A 9302-nucleotide genomic window follows, 5' to 3' on the forward strand; every position below is an offset into this window, starting at 1 on the left:
AAAAAAAAAAAAAAAAAAAAAAGAAAAAAAAATGCATGTTTTACAACCTTAATTAGAATCCTAGAGAAACATCTTGTTGAAAAGGACGGAACATGAGGATTAATTTATCAACAGGTCAAAAACAGGTTGGATTCATGACTCCAGCCCTGGTTTTGAGAGACTACCCTCTAGTGGAGTAAAAAGAAATGGCGTTTTCATGTTACTGGATTTACTTGGGGAGGGGAAAAAAACATTCACATCTAATTACTCCTTAAGTGTTTATTGAAATGATATGGACCAAGAGTTTACATTTATTATAATCATAATACCAGTTTTGTTTCTAAATACTAAATGTTTTCTCTCTGTGGTTTTCTTTAAAATGTTCCCAAATGCTTTATTTATTTCTTTTATAAAACTTTATTCAAATGGTTCTTAACCTTTTGAATAAAAATAAGTTCAAGACATAAGTAGTTTCTTGTTTAACCTAGTAACACTTGTTTCAGAATGCTGCCTTAAGAGTTTCTTCTTTACTAAGACACTCTAGTGCTTACGCCGCAAATGTTAGGCATCTACGGTCCAGTGTCGGGGACGTTGTGATGCACTGTGTCTACATTTACTTTAATGTACTTGTGATAATAGTAACTCCCCCAATCTTACTCTCTCCAGCGCCAATTTCTTGCCTATTCCAAATAATTTCACCACTGGCAGATTTTTATTTCTGCATATGGAAGAATTATATTAAAATTGTGATAACTACGTGAAAAAGGAATTTTAGTTTTATACCATTGGTTCCTTAAGCATTTCATTGTGGTTGATTGGTGTTGACTGTATAATTGACAAATCCAGTTATCAAACCAATTATAATGGACTACCATAATGAAAGGAAGTGGTGATAATCAAACAGATAGATGATTAAACTACTTTCTTGGTTTATAAATGAAACCAACAGTCATAACTAATATAAATTTCAGTCTCTTTCAGAAATCAAATAAAAAATCTAAGTTTTAATTCAGTGAGAGTGGAATATTTTAAATGCTACCTTATGCTCTATCATAGGAAGTTGTTTTAACTTCCTGTGATTACCTTTTTCTGGCATATGGGAGATGAGATAGCTTTTCTTGCAATTGTCCTTTTGGTGTAGGCACATGATAAATTCAAAAGATTTCATACTCATTTTTATAAATTTAATATCATGGAACATTAGAAATGAGATTTCAGTGTGAGAGAGAAAATAACTCTGGCTTTGGATAAAAAGAGTGAGGGTTTTGTTCTTTGGCTGTAGTTTCCTTTTGATACAAGAGCACCAGCAGCTGAGTAGAAGCAGTATATGTTTCAGGTGATTTTTTACTTTTGCATCAGGTCAATCATTTGTTAGTAATGAAAGGTAGCCCTCCAAAAAGATATGTTAAAAACTTATTTAATTATCATATCTATATAATAAAGTACCATGTGAAGACATTAAATTGTGACAGGATGAGGATTTGGGGGCTTTTGAATTAGTACAGTTGTGAATGGTCATCAAATGAGAAACAAAGTCTTAAAACTCTAATGCTCTGAGTCCTAAAAGTTCAAGAAACGTGATATGTGCACACAGCTGGTCAGAGAGAGCAAGACTAGAACCCCACAGGTCTTCCAAGATTTTTCTGCCATATCACCCTCTTATGATTGATAGGTCTCTGCTTTTTCTTCTTTTCCTCCTTCCCTTTTTTTCTTCTTTCCAAGTTTTTTTTTCTTTAGAATCCATTGCAAATACAGTGTATTACATGGATGTGCATGTCAGCTGCCTTGTAATAAATATCTGCAGGGTTTCCTGAATGAGTACTCAGTTCTAATGAAAATGTATTGAAATGATTTTTAAACATAAATGAGTAATTACAGCCCTTAAATTATGTTGAAAGAGTTCTGCCTGGATCATCAAATAAGAAAATATAGGGGTGCAATAAATATGTATTTGTTGATTTAATGGTTGAAGTTAAGCTACTCATTTGTGAAGGTTTATTGCTGTTTTGTGGAACCCTAGGCAGTGTTTGCCTGTGTGCTTTTGTTAGAGAAGTAGTCTGGGTAGTGGGTCAGAGTGCAGGTTCTGGGGACAGACAACCTGGGTTTGAACGCTTACCTTGCCGTTTTCTACCTTTGTGACCCTCAGCAAGAACTTAACATCTCTGCATCTCAGTTTCCTCCTAGGATTGTTTTGAGGATTAAAGTAGTTAATATATTTAAAAGCTTAGAAAAGTACCTGGAACATAGTAAGCTTGAATGAATGTTTGACATCACCATTATTTTCATTATTATCATTGTCATTGTCATCATATCATCATTTGTTCCAACTATCCCCTTTGTTTGGGGTGCCCTTTCCACCTTCCATTCTAAGTCCCTGCCTCTCACTTTGTCTACCTACTCTGAAATAAGTTAGTTCAGTTCACATGCTGCTTCCCCTGTGGAATCTTCTCTGATCCTCTAACAAGATATGAGCTCTCATTTGACCCATGCTAGCATTCTTTATCCCTGCTATCACATCACTTTTTTTAATATATTACAACTGTTTCTGTAGTATGACCCTTTTTAGTCTCTAAGATTCTCCTGGATGGGGGAGGGGGGTCTGTGTCTTAATCATTTTTAACATCTATAACATGTAAAAACATGGAGAAAAAAATGTTTGTTGCATACTGTTTGTTTTAAAAATTATTTGATCTTTACAACATCTTAATAAGATAGATAGTTTTATCCCCATTTAACAGTGTAGAAACATTGGCTCAGAGAAGTTAAGTTACTTGCCCAGTGTCCCAAAACTATTAAATAATGGAGCTAAAATTTGAACTCAGTTTGGTCTACCTACAGAGCCAAGGCTCTTTTTACTGCACAGGGCACTCAGTATTCATTTGTAAAATAAGCGAATGCTTGATTGATGACTGAGTCAACCAATTAAATGTAGTCAGCACCAACGGATACTAAAAATAAAAATACTATTTTAAAAAAGGAATAAATTTTATGCACTCCACAGTGGGTGTTTTTATATAGTTACTGTTGGTTCAGTGTTAATGAGAGAATTTTTATTGCTGGCACCATTTGGGAAATAGAGCTCTGAAGAGATGCAGTGCCTGGTTGGCAAGATGAACTGACATGTTAAATACATGTGAATGGCCACTGATGAAGAGGGGCTGACACTGAGCTGAGAAGATCTTCAGTGGCACTGTCCGTCCTCGTCTGATTCTGATAGCAGATTTGCTCTTAAGTTAGAAACAGGATGTAAAGTGAGGAACCTTGGCTGTTTGTTAGAATGTTGAACTAAAGCAAGTTGGAGTAGTGTTCTCATTTTCTTTTTCAAGGGAGTTTTGAAAAGTAGAATTGGAAAAAAAAATGAGATCCTTATTTAACTATAGGTCTTGTTTTTTAATACGGGATACGACTCTAGTTGAAGGACAAAAGTAATTTCACCCCTTGAGGAAATTCACAACCAAAAATGAGAAAGATGTCAGAAGTCAAGGAGGTAAATCTCTGTCTTTCTGTCTCCCTCAGATTCCTCTCTTCTTCCCTCTCGTCCTCCTTGTCTTTCTCTAAGTCTAAAACTGTCTCTCATCTTGGCTTCTCTCTGCTCATCCCTTTTGTCTTCCCTTTCAGAGGATTGACTTTAACTTCTTCTCTAGCCATGTAAAAAATAGTGAAATAGTAAAGTACATTTTTAGAAAATATATACAGGTAAATAGATAGGTAAGTAGCCAGATAGGTAGTTCATAGGTTGCACAGAAATAACTGGAAAGAAATCTGTCAAAAAAGAAAATATTCTAAACGATTGGTAGTAGTTATCTTTGATGGGATAATGGTTGTTTTTTGTTTTTGGTTTTGTTTTTGATAAAGTGCTGACCTGTATATGACATCATTTTTTAAAACTGAAGCATAGTTGAAATGCTGTGTTAATTTCAGGTATACAGCAAAGTGAAGTGATTCCGTTATGTGTGTGTGTATTCTTTTTCAGATTATTTTCCATTATAGATTATTACAAGATATTGACTATAGTTCCCTGTGCTATACAGTAGGACCTTGTAGTTTATTTTATATATAGTAGTGTATATCTGTTAATCCCAAATTCCTAATTTATCCCTCCTCAACCCTTTTCCCTTCGGTAACCATAAGTTTGTTTTCTATGTCTGTGGGTCTATTTCTGTTTTGTAAATAAATTCATTTATATCATTCTTTTAGATTCCACATTTAAGTGATATCATATGATATTTGTCTTTCTCTGCTTCAGTAAGTATGATGATCTCTTGGTCCATCCATGTTGCTGCAAATGGCATTATTTCATTCTTTTACGGCTGAGTAATATTCCATTGTGTGTGTATATATATATATATATATATATATACACCACATCTTCTTTATCCATTCATGTGTTGATGGACATTTAGTTTGCTTCCATGTTTTGGCTATTGTAAACAGTACTTCTATGAACATTGAGTGCATGTATCTTTTCATATTAGAGTTTTCATCTTTTCTGGCTGTATGCCCAGGAGTGGGCTTGCTGGGTCACATGGGAGTTCTATTTTTAGTTTTTGAAGGAATCTCCATACTGTTCTCGATAGTGGCTGCACCAATTTACATTCCCACCAATAGTGTATGAGGATTCCCTTTTCTCCACATGATAATGGGTGTTTTTTAATTTTCTTTTTATGCTTCTCAGACTTTCTGCAGTCAATATGTATTATTTTTATAATCAGAAATAATAGCTATTTTTGAAAAAAGATATGATTTTCTTTTGGGGTAAAATTTTACTTCTATACCTGGAGCTGTTTTGTTTAGTAAAACATCTAACTTTCTTAACTTAATATTCAATTCTATCTATGATATAATAATTTAAATCGCAACACAACAGTAATAATAGTAGACACCATTTATTGAGTTCTTGTCTTGTGCCAAGTAGTCTGTTAAGAGTTTTTCATGAACTGTATCATTCAGGCCTCCCTATTAGAATACCAGGTAACCATTAGTCTCATTTTACAGATCAGAAAACTGAGGGCCGAGTGTGCAAAAACTCACTTAGTTGCTTATTAGCGGAGTCAGCAATCAAACCAAAGTCTGCCTGAGTCTAACACTTATAACCACTGTGCTACACTGACTCTGATATGTTTCCCATATCGCTGTCCAGTCATTCTCTCTATTCCTATTTCACATCCCATCCCTCAGCTACATCAAATGCCTTATCATTTCCTGAACAAATCTTGTCTGTTGGATTCTTCACAGTTTATTTCTTCTTAAGTGTATCAGGTCTACAAGGCTTCTGCTCAAAAATCCCATCTTTAAGAAGCCCCCCTCCATCTCAATGAGATAAGTATTTCCTTATTTTATCATAATTTAAATTTACCTTTTATTATTGTATTTCTCTCACTCCAATACATATTATCTTTTATGATTTATTTGTGCCTAAATAGTAAGCAACTTGAAGGCAGAAAATATGTCCTATTTGCTTTGTGTATTCAGTAGTGCATTTTACATATTAAAAGGTCAATGTTTGATTAATTAAATCCCATCATGTGACTGAAGGAATAATATACTACTCTCACGTGTGTGCTGGTTTTCTTCCAAGCATTTGGGTAAAATTGGAGAATTGCTTAGTTAATAAAAAACCTGCCTCTCAAGGTGGTAGATTTTGTCGGATCAGTTACACATGAGGCTGTTCATAAGAGAGCTGTTATTTATGGGAGAATAGAGTGTCTCTTGACTTGGCTTCTTCGTCTTTTGCTATTCTTTGATTAGTACATGTTAAATGCAGTTGTATTCATATAGCTACTAAGATTCATGTAAGTTCTAGGCAAAAATTAAACTCCAAGAACCAAATGGCAGGTAGGTTCATAAGAATTCTAGGCAAAAATTAAGAACCAACATAGCATGAGATAACACTTTGTGCAATATTCTTAGGCAAAGTCTGCTGGTATTTTCTTGCTTTTACATGAATTATTTTGTAAGGTGGGCTAATGAAAGTTATCAGTTTTTTATGTCTAAGCAAGAGATCAAGGCAGTGATTTCTGAGCCAGAGAAAACAAGCTTTATTTGTCAGTAAAATATTTAGGCATCTTGTTATATTGCACCATAGAGGTTAAAGAGTTGTTTGAATTTTCATGAATATTTTATGTCACTTTTGCTTGACTTCTACTAAATGGGAGAACAAAGGTGACTGTTATCATTCTCATCTGGTTCTCTTCCTTCATTGATGGAGCATACAGGAGGCCCAGAGCCAAAGTTCTCTGTCTGATCTTTTAGTGATTGTTTGTAGAGTTATTCCTTTTAGGGTAGGGAAGGTATTTTCAGGAATGAAAGCCATTTACTACAGCTAGCAACGATGGCAGAAGAGATGGGAGATTCTTGTAGTTACTACCTATCTATACTGATGCCACTGCTGAATTTTCAGCTTTAAATCTTAAAATTTTCTTCAACTCTACCTTATAATCCTACTCTATTCTACTAGGACCATTTGGGGCGGCGGATTCTACTCCAACCTTTGGTCTTTAGAATATTTTCAGAAATGAGTTGATAAGATGAGCAGCTAAAGGCAGTTCTGAGCAGATACTGGACACTCCATACGTATTTATTTTTGACAGTTACTGCTTCATTTATTATCACTCTGTATATTTAAGTCAGGCCTGGCTCTCTTTGGATTTGGCCTGTTCATCAGCTGGTTTCTGATTCAGGATCTGGGGAGGGTAAAAGAAGTTCTGAGTAATATACGAAGTGGTGAAATCTAGTCAAATGCAGGTGGATAAATGTGCAGACTTTGCCTGACAGAATTCGAGTTTTGTCTGTCAGTGGCATTTGTTGACCTCTGAGTGTGTATAGAGAATTCTTCAAGGAATTATGAGACTGTCCCTTCCAGTGTCTTCTATTTTAAAACTGTTAGTAGCTGTTCATACTAAGTGTGTGTGTTAATCAGGATACTTTTGGCTGCCAGGGAGACAAATGCTATTTTGACTAGCTTAGGTTAAAATTAGCTTAGGTTTAAACCAGCTCAAGTTACAAGGTGGGGTTATGGGCAGGGTAGTGTAGTCTTGCATGCAACAATAATATGGGCGGGAGAGAAACGGGACCTCAGAGACAAATTGGCCGTGAACTCACATGATGCCAGGAGATTCTTCTTCTGTTCTCCTGTGTCTACTTTTCTTGGAGTATTAGGTTTATTCTCTTCTACTGCTGGTCAGCTTTCTTTACATGTCTGACAGCATGGCCACCAACAACTCTCATGTTCTTCATCTCACAATTTTACCACCAGGGAGACTATCCCTTTTTCTTAGTTCCAATGTGAAAAATTTGGAGGGAATTCCTACTTGGGCCACATGCTTATTCCTGGATAAAGCACTATTCTGTCATCCCCGCCCAAATTAAAGGGTAGGGGACAAGGAGAAGTTCCCCAGGAAAAGGAAGGTGTCCACTAGGTAAGCAATAAGGACTTAATAATATTAGATACTACTTATGGAGTGCTGTCTACCAGACGCTGAGCTAAATAAGCGCTTTGCTTACAACATCTCTTTAATGTCTTAGAGTTAGTTTGTAAGCAGATACTGTTTCCTCCTTTTACAGATAAAAAAGAAGCAGGTTTCTTCACTCCCTGTGATAACATGGCTTGTGAATGGCTCAGCCCGGGTTGGAATCCACATCAATCTGACTCCCAGGCTTGAGTTTGGAACCACTCACTGTGCTAAGTGTCACATGGTTATCAAATGAAACTTAGAGCAGTGTCCATGGAGCACACGCTTAATGGTTTTCCTCAGCACAGCAGTGTTGGACAGCCAGTCAGGCTATGCTTCCTGCCATCAGTAGCCACAGTGCCGGTGGTTGAGGACCTGCTGACCACCTTGTGTCCTCCCTGGAAGTGTTAAGAGTCAGACAGGGTGGGCACTGGAGCCCCTGCCTGGCCTGAACCATGTCCTCCCTCCTGTCCTCTGAACTGTGAATAGCCTTTAACTGAGATCAAAGTTTTGTAACCTTCGCCATCTGTTGGATTCTCAGCAAGTCACTCTCTGAGACTCATCCTTATATGAGGTAGGCCTCTCCTCACCCTGCCTCTCATTCCACATGCTTTTCTTGTCACGGGTAACACGGCTCCAGCATCCTCTCGCATACCGTCATCCAGCTGCTGTATGCTTCATTCTACACAAATTCTCCCAATTCTTTCCGCTTTTTCTATTTTTCTTTTGTAAGCAGATTTCCCATCCTTTCAACGATATCCCAGACCTCTTCTTCTATGTCCTGCTTCAGCTGAAATCTAATCTCCTTTCAGGACTTGATTATTTTTATGGCCATCTCTGCTTGGAGACCACTCATCTTCCCACCCCTTAGGGCTGTGTGTGTGTATGTATGTGTGCACATGCATGTGTGTGCATATTGATGGGGGATCATGTTTCTGTACCTCCTCTGGCTTCCCAGTACCAATTTCAAGCCACTAATTATTAACTCTTCTGTGAGGTGCGTACCATTCCTTACCCGCCCATTTGGCTATCACTTACCTACTTCTCAGTAGAGGCCTGTCATTTTTTAAAAATAAATTTATTTATTTATTTTTGGCTGCGTTGTGTCTTCATTGCTGCGTGTGGCCTTTCTCTAGTTGCGGCGAACGGGGGCTGCTCTTCGTTGTGGTGCGTGGGCATCTTATTGCGGTGGCTTCTCTTGCTGCAGATCACGGGCTCTAGGTGTGCGGGCTTCAGTAGTTGTGGTACGCAGGCTCAGTAGCTGTGGCTCGCGGGCTTAGGTGATCCACGGCATGTGGGATCAGGGCTCGAACAGGGCTCGAACCAGGGCTCGAACCAGGCTCGAACCATCAGCCCCGGACCAGGGCTCAAACCCGTGTCCCCTGCGTTGGCAGGTGGATTCTTAACCACTGTGCCACCAGTGAAGCCCTAGAGTCCTGTCTTGATATCTGGAAAATGATATGCTTTTCCACCCAGGCTGCTGCTAAAATACTGGGAGTTTTCAACTTTTAAGCATAAAACCAGCAAAAATTATTAAGTCTCCTTAAATGGAAATAACTTTCACTTTCACTGCATTTCAAAAACCCACTCCCAGGTGTGCTCCGTTGATGATGTTGGTAACTGGAATTATTCTACCTTGGAAATCCTGAACTTGAGCGTCCTGCTTTCTACCATTAACGTTCTATCTATCTGGCTCTTTTAGAACTGTGCTCCTCCTACGTCTGCTTTTTTTTTTTTTTTTTTTTAAGATGTATGTGGGCCTCTCACTGTTGTGGCCTCTCCCGTTGTGGAGCACAGGCTCTGGACGCACAGGCTCAACGGCCATGGCTCACGAGCCCAGCCGCTCCGCGGCATGTGGGATCTTCCCAGACC

The 9302-nt window shown here is 37.9% G+C and overlaps 1 protein-coding gene across 8 annotated transcripts in view; it reads left to right on the plus strand.

Annotated features, from left to right (window-relative positions):
- Window positions 1-9302, plus strand: part of IMMP2L (inner mitochondrial membrane peptidase subunit 2) — a 904212-nt gene that overhangs the window by 472455 nt on the left and 422455 nt on the right. The window lies entirely within an intron of this gene.

The sequence above is a fragment of the Physeter macrocephalus genome, chromosome 5 (genome assembly GCF_002837175.3).
Source record: "Physeter macrocephalus isolate SW-GA chromosome 5, ASM283717v5, whole genome shotgun sequence".
NCBI lineage: Eukaryota > Metazoa > Chordata > Mammalia > Artiodactyla > Physeteridae > Physeter > Physeter macrocephalus.